We start from the raw sequence: 17,077 nt of genomic DNA on the forward strand, positions 1-17,077 counted from the left end.
CTGTCATTGTGTCACACACAGAAACCAGGCACCCATAGAACAGAAGGTGAGTTCACTTCAGACTCTATTTCCACAGATCCCACCGCAAGGGTGTACCCACAACACACAGCCCCTGGGAAGGCTGCAGTCAGTCTGACAGGAGGAAGCCCCATAGCCATATATGGTATTTCCACCCAACAGCCAGCCAGAAGGAAGGGACAGTCGAGGCGTCCCAGGACTTTGGGAAACAAGTTAAAAGGCAATAGAAACCAAGAGGCCACAGGGGCCATCTTGCCTTCCTGCAGGAATCCATTGATTCATATGGCAGGGCCTGGGTGGCTCAAAAATTAAGGACACTCGGAGCCTCTGCCAAGTCAGCATGTAGCTGCCACCAGCCCATAGCCTGTTCTGTGGGCAACACAATAGTGCCCAGAAAACACACATGGTGTACAAGGGTGTACCCCCACCCATAGGTGCCATAAGGGTATCCCATGGGTGATGTTCACCAAAAGGAAAACATGACGAACTGTACTGTTGGAGGTCCAGGCTGGACCTGAGTGGCAGAACAAAAAGAGAAAACACACACAGAGAAGTGGTAGGACAAGGACTAGGAGGCCCTGTCCCTCCATACGGCCTTTCCAGCATCACATATAGCCAATCTACTGCTGTAGTATTTAGCATCGCCATGATTCTGAGAGTTACCATTTAATACTTGTAAGGAACTCATGGTGGCAACAGCAAAGACAGACACAAGTGATCACAGTTCAAGGGTGTTTATTGAACTTCATAATGGGTGAGATAAACGCCTAATCCAAACCTAAATCTAAGATGGGGACAAGCTACGACCAGCAAATAAGGCAGTCCTAGTAGCATCTTGTCAAATAAAAAGAGCTTATACTAAACAAAAACTATTGCCAATTCCTTACTACTAAATTACAAAAGGAGTATGAGATAATGTTCACCAGAAAGAAGAAAGAAGTGTTCACAAAATGAAAAGTCAGGGTATTATGGCTGGGTCTCCCTTCCCCACATTTGAAGCACGGGACAAGGCAGTACTCTCGAGCACAGCACACTCCTTGGCCTCGTCAGCACAAGGTTCCCAGTTCAACAATACCAAAAACCTTCAGAGGCCAAGTGTCCTTCTTGCAAAAGTCTTTTGCCTTAGAAGGCTGGCTGATTCAAAGAAACAAACAGATAAACAAATAATTACTTCGGTAATCTCGTAACTTGGGCGATTGCTCTTCATCCCTTGGATCTCCCTCTGCCGGGCTCGGATCCTTCTTACAACTTGGGCCTCCCTCCATCGGGTTCACTACAGCCTTTCAAATGTCCTCTTAAACAATTCCCCACTGCGGACAACCCTCAACCGGGTTTACTCTTGTTGACACAATGTTCACGGGTGTATGACTCTTGATGCAAAATAATCATATAAACAAAGGTTCGCTCTGTGATCTTGCACCTTGGGCGATTGCCTCTCGCCCTTAGGATCTCCCTCTATCGGGCTCGGATCCTTTGTGCCTTTTTCCTTAGGATCTCCCCATGTCGGGCTCAGATCCTCCTCTTCTGGCTTTTTCCCTTAGGATCTGTCGGGCTTGGATCCTCCTTGCAGTTTGGGCCTCCCTCCGTCGGGTTCACTACGGCCTTTCTTTAATGCAGTTCATGTATTTTAACATAGTTCATGTCTTGTTCATTTTCATCAGATAGCAAGGTTTTCCTTCTCCTAGCTTTCTCTTGGCATCCCTCTTGTCTGGTTCACACTTACCACAATTCACAGTTCACAACCTTATTGGAAAGCGGGGTCCCCTTTCCCTAGCTTTCCTTTGCCAACGGGTCAGAGACTTTTGATTGTATAAGGGATTTGGTGTAACCCTAATAGGACCACTCTGCACCTCACGCCCCCCTTTCCTAGGACCTTCTGGTTCTTGTAGTTTCAAAACAGGTCCCGGTCAGAGCCTTTCAAATTAAGCGCCCACTTGGCGCCGGACCTCTCTGCACCTGGACTTCAACTGTGTTTTCTCTAAAGTTCAACACATACACAAGTTCTTTTCCTTTCAGATTCCTTGCGTTAAAAAATGTTGCCAGTTGCAACCTTTGGCTCAACACAGTTTGTGTTGATCCCCTTTGGCTTCTTTGTTCTCTGGAGTCAAGGATAGTACCACAGTAACTAGCTTGCCTCTCCGCCTGCATTATCAAAGCGGGAGGCCCATGTGTACCATTGAAGTCTGCTGCTTCACCGGCCAGCTGTAGCTCCCGGTTTTATGATTTCCCTTCTGAAGGCTTTGCAGGTCTGAGTTGAAAAGGGCAATTCCCCCTTCGTCGTCCTTCCAGGTCTCACCCCCTTTCTTCTGTGCTTGAACTGCCGGTTTTATGCAGCTGTCTCCTCTTGCGTTCGGCCTTGCTCGAAGTGTGCTTTAGTGCTCTGCCTTTTATGCCTGTCGGGAAGGTAAAGGGCTGTCAGGTGTGCTTGGTTATTGTCAATTGCCTGACTCTGCCTGACCCGTGTGTTGGGACATGTCAGGTCAACAGCTCTGGTGTTAGTCTGTTGTCTATTACTGTGTAAGAAAGTAGTGTTTGTGTGGAAAAAAAAAGGTTGGGGGCATAGAGCTTCTAAATATCCTACAGGGTAGGCTGGGAAAAAAGGTGTTACATGAAGGGATACTGTGTCTCAACCCTCAGTGTCCCACTTCCACTCCCCAAAGACCCCTCGCCCAGGTGATCCTCCCCCACTGGTCCAACCCCAGGTTCTGGATCCAATAGCGATGGCCATATTCTGGCCAAATGGATGACAGATCTCCGGGGACCAGTGGGTGAGACACCTTCAGGTTTCTCACACACTACACAGCTTGAACTGGCCTGTTTGGAAATATTGTAGAGCATGTCCCTGTACAATATTCGTCTTCTAGAAGTCTTTCCATCAGTTGTATAGGGCTACTAACTCTAAAAGTTAATTCAGTGTTGCAATCTTGGATATCTCCTTGATTTTGAGGGTAAATATTTAAGCCATAATCACCCGTTCCACAGACGAACGGGTGGTAACAGGCCAGGGCCCGAGCTAAAGGCCTGAGGGTAGCAAGGGCCTTTATTGAGGGTCCCGATGCTGTTGCCACCCTTTCCAGCCCATGGAACAGGTGATTATGGCTTTTAGCACCCCGGGTTTGCAATCTGGAAACACAGGGTGCTACGAGAAGTGCATTTAATGGATGGGATGCCTCACCGTGTCCTGTTAATTGAAAGAAAATACTTTAAGATGACCGCCATATGGATCAAGAAGGGAGGGTTGCATATGGAGCCCCTCTTCCATTTCCATGCAAGCCAGCAGCACGGAGAGTGAAAGTGGCGCCGCCGTAATCAGGTAAGTGGTGCTGTCTGGGGGTGGGACGGATTGAGGGGGACATTGTAAGGAAAGGGAGGGTGGGTGGAAAATGGTGGGGTGGGAGGAGCAGCTGTCAGGTTGATTGAAACGCGGACTTGGATTGTGGGATTCGGCCCGCAATCCAAGCAACCTGATTGGTGCTAATTAACAAAAAGCCACATGAACTTGCCTTGTATTGGGGAGGTGAATAGCGTATGTGTCTGCAGCATAGTCTCATTCTTGGAGTACTCCCTTCTCTTTTGTGTGGATACCAAATAAAATAGCTAATATACAACTGCTATATTTGTTATCAACTTCGCTTTAGGCAATTTCCAGTGACCACTCTGGGGGGGCGCAGGGCTTAGGCCTCTAGGCCACTGGACATGGCTACAAGAAGGCTAGGGGGCACCAACTTGACCACTAAATGACCACTTGCCGGGGCATAGCAAGTGACTGTAGTCTGTTTAGTACAAACTGACTTGTATAATGTCAGAAGGCTTTTACACAATCATAACCACTGGCTCTGGGCAGCCTTGCATACCATAGTTTTTTTATTCATCTACGCAATTTCAGAAATGGGTTGGATTAATGGAAATTAGGCTTAGTCCTTCTGCCATTATGAGCTGTGTGGGCCGAACTGCTAGGCCATGTCTTTGCTGCGCATCAGGACAAGCGACCAACCAATATATTTAGGCGCTGTTGAGCCTCATCAATGAGATCCAGTGAGCAAGGGAGACCCGCATTTGGGTGTTCCCTCTCCCACATAAGCAGAAAAATTATAAAGAACAAGTGGTGGATGTAGGGCTTTGAATTAACCATAACAAATGGTTTTGCTCTCTGTAGTATGAATGTGACAGAAAATCAGTCAGATTAAGATTCAGAAGATGAACAGGCAAGGTTTTTTTATTATTCCATTGTCTTGCAAGAAAAAATAGTATTGCCTTCTAGCCCCGCACACCCAACCCATGCCGACCCCTCAAATCAGCTTTGCTGATGCCTCTCCAAGCACTCAACCTCACCATCTCACCAGGGCTTCCGGTCCATCAGTTCCCACCTCACTAAAACAATACGTTATTTGTCTTTTCAGTGAAGTTATATGGTTCCAGCATTCATCATACATCACATGATGTAGTAGTACTGGTTTAGACTTCCAATACCGTCCTCCTCGGTCGAGGAGCATAGGTCCACCGCCCACTTACACACATCTAACTTGAAATAAGGTTCCATGGTTGGAGTTGAATAAAACCATTGCAGGTTTTCTGCATGGAGGGGTGGCACCAAAAGGAGGGCTCTCTCTCAGCAGATAGGGACAACCCCCTGATAATTACGGGGTTGAACAGACTTTTGTCTCTGCTGGGACCCAAACAATGAAGCTCACGGGGAAGGAAGCCGGAGGTGTGAAGGGGGCAATATAACTTCAATGAAGGAAGAAACCCCCACCCTGCTCTAAAGGAAATTCCAGTTGGCAGCAGTGAAGGACAGAGAAGAAAATGGACCCAGGAACAAAGAAACTGCCTTTTGTTCCCCAAGAATATTTCAGGAATAAACTTTAAAGACTTCTATCTTTGCAGCAAGACTTTGAAAAATTGTAAAAATGTCGCAGTTTAAAAGTGATTTTTCGTGCTTTCTTTTGAGACGTGATAGAAGTCACTGACAGATTGGGGACAAAAAGGGCAAAGTATTGAGGATAAATCGAAAAGTATCAATGTTGCAAACATACATCTGTTGGGATAATTCTGATCTGTGTATAAAATTATGGAATTTTAGGATTAATCTTTCATGCTCAAAATTACCAAAATATATTAGAAGGGCGAAGGAAAGGTCCCACAGACTTGAGGATTGGACTGATATGTGCTGCACATAATATGTAACCTGTGTGTATAATTTGCCAAGAGATTGCAATGGCGTAAATGTGTATTTTTGGCAAAATCAGATTTTCAGTAAAGTAATTGTGGGAATTTTTGGACATTGTCAAACTCACCTCATAAACCTAACATTCCCTTGGAAATCCAACCAGTTGAGAGCAAGGCAGAGACTAGCACCCCTGCCCAATCCAAGTAGTTTAGGGGCGTACCCTGCCCAGCCTATACTTTGATGTCATTTTGCACTATAAATAAGGGTCCCTGACAAGACTCTAGAGACACTCTTCCTGATTTCCTGCGCTGCGTTCCTGTACCCGTCATCTTCCTGATCTAGACTCCACTACAAGGCCAAGCAGTGCTGATCCCATTCCCAGCAAGGCCTACCATATATAAAAAATACTAAATTTCCCATTAACAAGGGGAAAACTGTGGTACCTTTGGCACCCTGATCCAGCCTGGCTTGTTGCCACTCACTGCATGCAGCTGCCATCCTGCTACCCTGATAACCCATGGTATCCAGTGACCGGAATTGCCAGTCCAGAAGTGCTACCCGGTAACCAGAACTGCCCAGCTGTTTGCCAGGCGCCCTGCCATGTAGTGATCAGAACCGTTGACTGTCCAAAATCCAAAATCTAAAAAGTGGACTGTGAGTATCAATAGAAACCCATAGAAATTCTTAGTACACCTTTCCTTACTTTGTCTGATCCCCATCTCTGAGCCATCCTATTCTGACCCCGATATCCTGTTAAAATTGTTGGCATTATTTGTGAAACCCTGCCTTTGATTTCTAATGCTAGCGCCATCTCTTTAGTAATTTTGCCTTTGTAAATCCTAAGCCCTTGGTCCTATTTCGAGTGATCGGACTGGCTCTGCCGGGGTTGGGCGCTGAGGTGCTAGGGTTGAACTCGCAAATCAACCCTGGAGCTTACTGTGTCCCTCTTTGGTGGCCTAGCCTGAATACTCTAGTGTAGAGTAAAACTGTTCTTGTCAAAACAGACTTCCTTTGCTTTTTCACGGCTCCATTTGACTCAAAACGCACCTTTCTAGATCTTGCATGACTCATTCAATTTAATAGCTAGAGACTTAATTTCACTTCCATATTGTACCTGTGATCTAAAGCTATCCCCCAATTGCACTTCAAATCAGTGTATTTCATCCGTTTTTATAAAAAATCTTTTGGGTAATTTCAGGCGGGAATTGCAAAAGGTTGCAAAGTTTCCAATGTGTCATTTGCTGCAACATGTTTTAAACCCTGCCACTCATTTTCGAACTGTATGCTCTTGCTAATCCATTGCTTGTGATTGTTTGTACCTTTACATTGTTGCTTTAGTGAAGAAGCACCGCTTCAAGGTTTTTTCACACATTCATTATTTTATTCATCCATTTCTGAGTGTCATTTTTAACACTGCCAGGGTTTGAAATCGGTTTTTTCTCTCTTATTTGGGGAGGGAAGGTCCATTCTGTTTCCTATTTGTCATTCCTGATTACCTGCTGCTTCTGTTTATCCACTCAGAATTGATTTGTGGGTTGAGGGAACATTGCAGCAGGACATTTTAACTTGAGTGATATCTTTCCTAAAATCAAAAAATGCTCCTATTCCCTGGTGTTTTGTAGATGTGTCAATAGAAGGTTAAACTAAGCGCATTGCTTACCTTCCTATTGTTATTATCACCACATTGGTGATTGCTGCCCCATATTAAAAAGTGTATCATTTCTTTTGAATGTTCAAATAAATATTATATTTTACCAACCAGCCTGGTTCATGGTCCATTGTGACCCAGGGTATTTGAAAAGGGGGTGTGATATGAGTGGTGTACCATCTCAATATGGAATATAACATAAAAAGATAAGCATTTAAGTTGTGTGCTGCATACTAGGACGAGACCAAGGTGTGTCGCCTGATTGAAATCCTTAACAAATTGTATTGTAAAAAATGCTAATTTCCATACCAAACCTCCCTTATTGTATTGTAAAAATGCTACACACTAATAGCAGCTAAATGAAGGATCGCAGCCCGTGTGCAGTTGCTTAAGCCTGTTTCTACTTAGGTCTGTGTGGGGGCTCCCCCTCGTGAGAACTCGGCAGCGAGATCTCGCGAGACTTGAAGTGAAAAGCACGAGGGAAGCGCGATCCACGCCACAGTCGGAGCGGAGGGACAGGAGTGCACACAGGCCTCGGCGCGCCTCCTTCTCAGTGATTTAGTCCTCCCAGAGCCTGTCTCCAACAGGCCCCTTTGAGCAGAGCATAACTCCATGGCTGAGGACAGCCTCCTGGGAGCTCTAGCTTGAAAGGGATGTCAACGCCCTTTTGACTGATGCCATGCAGTGAAGGCAACTGTACTGGCTAGAAGAACAGAACTGTGAGTAGTGGCCTTTCCCCTGTCCTGGACTAAAATACCTCTGGCTACTCACTTACCCCAGGTGTCTAAATAAATGCCTCAATAACTCGCACCAGTGTCCTGTAATCATTCAAGGCCACCACATAATTGGTGATGAGGACCTTAAAAAAGCTGTGCATGGACCATACAGGGCGCCACACCACCCCCTGCCTTTCTCCAGTCCCACAGCACGCCAGCAATCCCATGGCAGCAATGGGAGCCATAGTTTTCCATGTACCTGGAGGCATTAGGAGGTACGGGCTATTTGCCAGCCAGAAAAAAGGCCATGCTGCTCAACGCTTTGGGGGTTGAAGGGCAGCGCATCTTCGCAGGGTTAAAGGCTGTGCCCACCGCGAATGAAGAGAATGATCTCTACAAGGAGGCAGTTTGATGCATAGTCAAAAGATTCTCTAACAAAGAAACTGTGGTCCTCCACAGACTCAAGTTTTACACGAAGAAACAGGAAGGTAACAAATCTGTAGATGACTACATCACCAGGATATGAGAACTGGCGGCATTGTGCGGATTCGGGGACAAGGTGGAACAAGTCATCTGTGACATGATAGTGGTCCACACAAATTCCTGCAAAGTCAAAGACATGATTCCTACAGGAGAAAGAACTGGACCTGGTTAAAGCTATACAAATTGCAAGGGCCGAAGAGGAAACCTCAAGCAGGCGCAGAGAGGTTAGTGGGCCATCACCCGCACCCGAAACGGCCACTGTGCAATGGAAGGGGCATAGAGAAAGACAGCCGCGAGAAAATGCCAGGGAAAAAGAACCAAAGGCGAGCGACGCACCCAAGTGTTACAGATGTGCCAGCACCAAGCACATGGCGAACGATCGACATTGTCCCGCAAGGAACAAGGAATGCTCCAAGTGCAGGCCATTCGGCCACATGGCCCTAGCATGCACTTGGCGGGAAAAGACTGTCACCCACGTCGATGGTGACAGAGGATCGAGTGATGAAGATGATCAGTACGACAAGCCCATGGTGATAATGGTCAACTCATCTCGAGCAAGGAGGGAGAAACCCCATTGCATGGTGAGAGTAGATGGAATGGAAATGTGCGTAATGGCCGACTCGGGGTCCGACCTGACCATCTTCCCCATCCAGACATCCAAAAACATGATGGGATGCGACCTGGTCAAAATCAGAAGCACCAAACAAAGGCCAACAGTCTTTGGGGGGGGCACCATAGATGATCTGGGCTTTATCAGAACCAAAATCGAATTCAAAGATGGGTGCACCACAACAAAAGTCAACTTTTCGTCCCAGGGCCCAGCTGTTTTTGGATGGGACGGCCAGCATAAGATGAACATATGACTAGACCCCAGCACCCTGGAACAAGTGTTGCTGGTCTCCTCAGGAGGAGCGCCAAACCTGAAAGGCATTCCCTGCGTTGTTCTCCGAAACATCTGGGAAAATAACAAATTACGTGCACAAAATCTGCCTCAACCCCAATGCAGTACTGGTCAAGCACAAGGTTAGGCCCGTTCCTGCAACGGCGAGAAGGGCACCTGAATCCCAGCTTCAGAAAATGGTCAAAGAGGGAACCATTGAGACATTAGAGTCCTCCGAATAGCTAAGCCTGGTTGTCCTCATAAAGAAGAGATCCTCCAACGAGTTGAGTCTGCACAGACCTACGCAGCCTCAACCTAGAAGTATTCACGAACAGCTTTACATTTCCCAGCATCAACGAAATCATACTAATGATGAAAGAAGTGACAATATTTTCAAAACTTGCTATGCGAGATGCCTACCATCAAATAGATCTGCATAAGGCCTCACGCCCGCTCACAGCTTTCATCCCCCCATTTGGCACATATCAATATACATGAATGCCATACGGGTTGTCATCCGCTGTAAGCCGACATCTTGGTATATGTCAATGACACAGAAACCCATGACAGAGTACTAAATAAAGTAATGGGTAAACTACAGAGCGCAGGAGTCCACCTACGTCACGCAAAGTACATATTTGGTGCTGGCGATGTTTAGTACCTGGGCTACTGCATTTTGATTGAAGGGCTAAGCCCCAAGAAAAACCTGCTACAAGCCATAGTTGATGCCCAAGCCCTGACGTTGAGGGACGAACTTCGGTCGTTCCTGGGTCTCGCGGAATATTACGTGAAATTCGTTCCCAGATTCTCCAAAACCACATCGCCCTTGAGAGAGCTTGTGAAGAAAGGTGCAGTATACACATAGGAATCCCGACAAGTCGCTGCGTTTGCTGAGATCAAAAAGAGAATCTTGCACGCTCCCTGTTAGGGAGAATTCTCAAGAATGTACTAATTTCCCTTACCTTTTGAGACTCCCAGCAACTTTGATGGATTTTGATGTTTTACATGGGAAGAGTGAGAGCCTTTTTTTTCCTCCACTCTTCCATGTATTTTGATGTGTTTTACTTTTGTGTTCTTTGGATATGGAGTTTTAAAACAACTTCATAGGCATAATCTTTTTCTGTGTGTTACACAGCACCCTCAGTGCAGTGGCACAGGGTGTCTTTTAGACTCCCTGAGGTTTAAATACCTTCTCTGGAACTTACCGTCTCCCAGAGCATGTAAAGTTAAATTGACTTTACTAGTCTTTTTAAATGTACAGACCCAGCACACACTATCTTCCTATAGAGTGCTGGAGAGGTTGTCTCGCTTCCCCTGAGTCTAAACACTCATGTAACAGTCAAATGTTACCCTTTCCCACTTGAAATGGCTGGTGGCAGTGGTTTTAAACAAACTACCATGATTTTTCTTGACCGCGAACACCGGTAGCTAAAAATCGAGTCAGCCATGTTTTCCAATATGGCGCCCAAGACCTATCTGTAAAAACAGACTATGGTCAACTTTTTTCGCCATTTCGTTTTGGAAAAAAGCACGCCAAACCAGGTTTGGTCCCTTTGTTCGTTGGCCTTTGGCGGGCTTCAGTGCTGAAGCCCGCCTCTGGCGCCTGAGTGTCTGGGGTGGACAGGATGTGAGGGAGGTGCCTGAAACTCCCTGTGCTTAGTCTCCTAGGAGACCTGAATGCACTCTGGTGTGATTGGCCAACTGGCTGTCTGGCAAGAACAGCCACCCTGATGTGTGAGTGACAGCAAGGCTGGAATGAATGGGGGAAAACTGTTTAAAAGCAGGTCTCTGGGACTTGGAAAGCAGAGTCGACCACTGAAACGAAAGAACCGAAGACAAGCTGAAGGAAGACGACTGCTGCAACTCCTGGGCCACAGGTGAAGCCCTGCTGCAGGTCCGAATTGCCTGAAACTCCATCGACAGAGAAGCCCTTCAAGGTTAACTTCTTCCCTTGAGTTTGGTGGGAACAACCAACTCGTAAGCTGCCTGGACAACATCCCCATCCTGGTCGAATTTTCTTCAGAGTGCTGTTGAATACCAGTTAGCCAGTAGGAAGGATACCAGTTTGTGGTCTTTAAGGCACTCGCATCTTAAACCGACGTTTTGCCAAGCTTGTGGCCTCTTCCCTGGGCAGTGCAGGAACCTCCCGATGTCTTCCTTGTCCCCACGACTGAAGCTCAGTAACAGCGAGATCTACAGGAACAATTGCCTCAGCTACAGCTTTTCTTCACTTACAAGGTACTGTGCAAGTGCGGTGCAGAACTCTGTTCGGCCGCAGTGAAAGTTTGTGAAACTTTCCCGACTTTGAAGGCTTGTCCGTCCCTAAACCAACATCTAACTTTTCGTCCGACCAAATTCTTCTAAGATCTGTGGCAAAGACTTAACCGTTTACTACCAGAACTGTGCTATCCTATACAAGACTCTCAACCATTGACTTTGGCCCAGGCCTATTGAACTGAATTGCTGGTTGTAGTGAACGGAAACCCTTTGCCCTGCCTATGAAAGTATTTGTGCTGTTGATTCTTATAACCTTGTCTTTTTACCCCTTTTTAAAGTACCTGAAGTGCCATTTTGCTCCCACTTCAGGGGAGCTGAACTTGTTCAGAAACTGATTGGTTGTGTATTGTAGTGTATTAGAGTATGATATTGAGCTGCTTTTGCTAGTGGAATGTTTTCCAAATGACTGTGTAAATAAATGTATATTCTTTTACCAAGAAACCTTGAGTAATTGTTTGAATCACTGTAATTGCTAGTCCTTTTAACCTGTTGTACTGCTCACTTTACTCTTGAGATAAGTCTGGCTGCTCAGCCACTGCTACCACATTACTGTGTAGTACAGGCTTGTACCAAAGGTGAAATTGTACTGACACTTGTAGTCTTAATTGTATGTAGTGTTCCCAAAGGGTACTGCATATGATTCTGCCTAACACCTGTCTAAAACCGTTCAATCCCGAATGGGATACGTACATAACGACGGACGCCAGTGCATACGGCTTGGGTGCCACCCTTACCCAAAAGAAGGGGGACATGGAAAATATAGTGGCCTTTGCGTCCAAAGTGCTGTCAACCTCAGAAAAGAACTACTCTGCTGTCGAAAAGGAGATGCTGGTGTGTGCTTGGGCCATGGAGTATTTCAGGTCATACGTTTGGGGAACCAAATTCCGCTTAGTCACTGACTACAAACCCCTAGTACACATGCTGAGCCCTGCCGGCACAAACACAGCGACACCACGACTAGCCAGAAACGCTGCAAAACTGCAGGAGTATACATATGAGATTACTCACATTACGGGCTGGAAGAACGCCCAAGCGGACTGCACGTCCAGGCTACTGGACCAAAGTACCCCAGGCACCACATTCCTCAAAGACTAATGTGTAGTGGCATCCATAGGAGACCTAGGGAAAAGAGACTTTATGGAGATGAGCGAGCTACATTGGCAGGAAGAAATGGAACAGGATGACATCCTGGGCCGAGTAGCAGAATGGGCCTGCAAAGGGTGGTCCAATGAGAGAGCAGTGCTGGAAGGTCTTCAACCAGAATGGAAAGTCAGCGACAAAATCACAGAAATTGATGGTCTAATAATGAGAGGCGACCGTGTAATTCCCCCAAGAGGCATCGGCAAGGTGATATTGTGTAGAGCGCATGCAGGTCATCTGCGCAGCAATAAGACACGACGCAGATAGCACAACCTGTACTGGTGGCCTGGAATGGACCAAGACCTAAGGGCAATGATCTAAAAGAAATGCTACGAATGCACAAACGGCAACAAACGACTGAAGGTGAGGCAGGCACCCATGATGCCCACAGAAATCCCACAGGGCGTCTGGCACAAAATAGGGCTGGATTTCATCGGCCCGCTGGATGGAATATCTAGCGACATCAGGTATGGGGTAGTCATGGTGGACTACTTCGCAAAGTGGGTCGAAATTGAATTTGTGCCAGACATCACCACGGGCACAGTCATAGAAGTATTCAATGCTGTTTCTTAAAGGGAAGTGCTCCCCAAAGAGATTGTAACCGACAATGGAGTGCAACTAGTTTCCAGAAAGATGGAAAGCTTCCTAAAGAAGCACAATATCCGTCAGTTGAGAGCAAGCCTGTACCACCCACAAGCCAATGGTCTGGTCGAAAGGGCAAACAAGTTCATCAAAGGTGCCTTACAACTGGCATGCGCATCAGGAATGAATCCATACAAGATCTCAAAGAGGCAGTAGCGGCACATTGCTTGACGCCAAATGCCATCACAGGAGTATCTCTGTTTCAATTGTAGAGAGGGAGAGGGCTGCATCCACTGTGGCTACACAAAGTCAGAGAGGACGATGACATCGACATGTGTGACATTGTTTTCAGATTGCAAAAGAACAAGATCATCATGAAATCTCAAGGCGACAAACGCAGAGCAGCCCATCGCACAGAGGTCAATGAAGGGGACTTGGTGAAAATACGCCTACCCCACAAAGACGCCACCACGGGCTCCAAATATAGCAAGGCCATAGAAGTCACCCGGAAAGGAACCAACCATGTCCACACCAGTGATGGAAAAAGGTGGAACCTGGAAAGAGTGGCTGTGTACCAGAAAAGTGTGTCCACTACCTGCCCCTCCAGGGGAGCAAGAAACGACCATGAACAATGGGGATTAGCTAGCGACCCCCAACAACCGGAGACGGACGGCACGGAAGAAGGGAACCAAAGTGAACATGCCCACATGGGTTCCACACTCCGGTCTAGAGAACCACACCGGAAGCAACCTCAATGGACCCCACCCCATTTGACACATCTAGCATAACTGTGCAACCACCAACCAGAACAGGCCCCAAAGGGAGAGAAGAAAAACAACCAAGTTCACAGACTTCGGCATGGATTAGGAACCATCCTTTCCTATGGAAGGAGGTGTGTGGGGACTCCCTCTTGTGAGACTGGAAGCGCGATCCGCGCTGCCGTCGGAGACACAGGAGTGCACACAGGCTTCTGGGCTTCTCCTGCTTAGTGATTTAGCCCTCCCAGTCCCATTGTGGTTCGTCTGCAGGTGCAGGAAACTAGGTTATTTGTTGTTAATTGGAAAATGCATCATGTTCCCATTCTGGTTTGTCTGCAGGTGCAGGAAACTAGGTTATTTGTTGTTAATTGGAAAATGCATCATGTTCCCATTGTGGTTCGTCTGCAGCTGCAGGAAACTAGGTTATTTGTTGTTAATTGGAAAATGCATCATGTAACCATTGTGGTTCATCTGCAGGACTTGCAGAGTGCCTACAGACCCTGGAAATGATGGCAGACACTAATATCAAAATAGAACTATTGCCCTACTGTCTACAAAACCAAGGGACTACTTCACCTTTGTTTTTTCCACTTTACATTACAAGGGAAAGGCGTCCTTCATTGGCCCTTTTTACACACTACCATTTGGTTTACACATTTCATCCTGATGAGTCTCCCGGTCGGCAAGAGCTATGTATTTGGGTGGGTGATCCCAATGAAGTCAATGGAAATAGAGAAGGTGTTAGAACGGTGATGATTGTGCGCTGCAAGTGTCTTCCCTTTAATCACACTCCAGGAGGCTGCCCACGGTGAGTTTTGCCCCCAGATGGCCCCACAACCACTTAAAACACTGTAAAAGTGTTTTGAAAATGGCTTTTAGCGCGCTCGGTGCTCCAGTCCCCTTCCTCCTCCCACCTCCTTCCCCAGCCCAATCCCGCTTCCCAACCCTCCCCGGCACCCTGATTGGTCCCCTAGCCACATATCATAAACCCTCCCAGGGCAGCCCTCTGCCCGGCAGCCCCTGTGGCTAAGGGCCCCAAGGCAAAGGGGGCTCCGACATTGGCGGCTCCAAGATGTGTCTGCAGGTGTCAGCAGGGGAAGCCAATGAAGCCACCAGACACCGACAAAACTAAGTGCTGGCATGGGTGGGGGGTAGAGCAATTAGTCTACTCCAGAAAGCTCCTGCCACTCTAACTTACCTTTCAATGGCCTAGACTGCTACAGACCTACACCATGCATTATTAGAGAGATATTTGACCACCAGCCTAAACCTATTCATGGCTGGACAGCAAACCCTGCCTGCAGTATAATGTTAACTAGTACCATACCCCGAGAGAACCACAAAGATTAGCCTGCGCCAAATCTAGACAGAAATATGACTGTTAGCATATGCCACACCTAGATGAATTCTCAAGTTTACCCTGCGCCAAATCTAGACAGAAATATGACTGTTAGCATATGCCACACCTAGATGGAATTTCAGAAATGTGATTGTTAGCATATGTGATTCTTAGCATGCACCACACTTAGAATTCTGAACTTTAGCTGGCGTCGCATCTAGACAGAAATGTGACTGTTAGCATGTGCCACACTCAGGATTCTGAAACCTAGCTTGCGTCGCATCTAGATAGAAATGTGATTCTTAGCATGCACCACACTTAGAATTATGAACCTAGCTTGCATTGCATCTAGACAGAACTGTCAGCATGTGCCATTCTAGTATGGAATTCTGAACTTTAGCTTATGCGGCATCTAGATAGAAATGTGACTGTTAGCATGTACCGCTGTTAGGAAAGATTTCTTAATTGTGGGTAATTTTCCTTCTATGTGGCAACCCCTAAACTTTTTGCTGTTGTTTTCACCACGATCTAGACTTTGCCAGAGAAGTGCAGCCTTCTGCCGTACTCCTCTGGGCTTCCGCTCCATTCTTACGGGGAAATTGACATGCCCTTAAGACAGTCAGTACCAGGAAACGTTGTTTTCCGTAGTTCTTTTATCATGTTGCAGCTTTCGCGCAACATGACACAAGAGGGCACTGTAAGCTAAGTTACTGCTCTCTTGGGTCTCTAGTCTTCTACAGGCCCTAGATGCTCTCTTTGGATTGTTAATGAACGGTGCAAGTGAATCACGGACGGGACTGGTGGCAGCGATCGTTTCTTTGTGTTTTTTAGCTCCTTTTGGCGTTTAAGCGCGTTTCTCGCGCTTAGCCCAAAATGGTGGCCTGGCTCCCAAAATGGCCAGACCACGAGGCTCTTTGTCCTGCCCGCTGACCGTCTTGCCCTCTTCACCTCCCCCAGGTCGAGCCGACCCGGGGCCTTCCTTATTTGGGCATGTACTTTCCCGCGAAACACAGATGCTTTCGCGGGCTTCTACAGGCCTTGTGTGTGCCTCCAGGATGTGGGCTGGGATGTCTGATCCCAATACACACCCTGGGTGCCAGAGAGTCTTGTGTGTCGTGAATGCCTGGGACCACCGTGGTCTGTGATAGGTCCACGTATGGTGTGAGTGTTTTGTGAGCAGATCTCCCATTGGGTCCCCTCCGTTTTGGCCCAAAGGGAACCATGGATAAGAGGAGGCTGGAAACACCACTACCATGTCGATCTCCTGAGTTCTCACGAACGAAGGAATACAGGAGCCAAGTATCCTGCAACTACGAGGCTGAACCGAGCAATCGCTGGTGACCCGCTGAAGGACTGCTCCTCTACACTGCTGTCGCTTTGTGAAACCCTTTCTACCTCTGATCGAACGAGAAGGCCTGTACTGGTACTTCGACCCCTTGGAATAGTGGGAACAACTATTCTCGGCATCTTCACCATCTCCTGTACGTAAGCCTTCGGAAGTGTCTCTGGGCCATCCAGTGGACTGACCAGCCTACCCAGGAGTCTTGCTCTGTAACCGCCGTCAGGTTGTGTTTTATTACGAGTCCTTGCCACTCTCACCCGATTCGTACACTTGGCATTCCCAGGTCTGACGTGAGAAGTGCACATTGGGCTGAAATACACACGGCCGCTCCGTCGCTCTGCTGTGGTGATAATCTGTGCGGGTTCACTGCGTTTGGGACATCCTCAACTCTAACTTCTGTTGCTGCGGAATCTACACGACGCCGTGACGTCCCCTGCTCGTATCTGAACCTGCCAGCACTGAAACTGACGCGGAGAAGCCTGGGTCTGCCTGTATCGGGGACCGGTGAGTAGCATCGCTAGGAACTGGTCACCCTCCTGCAGTAGCCCATAACTTTTCCCCGCTGTGTCAAACAGCACGCCTTTCCGTACTCGCGCTCTGCTTCTGCCCACAGTGGAGGCTGCGCTTGAGTCGCGGAGCTCTGTTCATCTTCATTTGATCAACGAACTGAACTGACTGATTCCCTCGAGGAGACTCCCCTTTGCCCTTTGGCACCCGCGTGTGCAGG

This window comes from Ambystoma mexicanum, chromosome 2p (assembly GCF_040938575.1).
Source record: "Ambystoma mexicanum isolate Mex_15411 chromosome 2p, UKY_AmexF1_1, whole genome shotgun sequence".
In the NCBI taxonomy this organism is placed as follows: Eukaryota; Metazoa; Chordata; class Amphibia; order Caudata; family Ambystomatidae; genus Ambystoma; species Ambystoma mexicanum.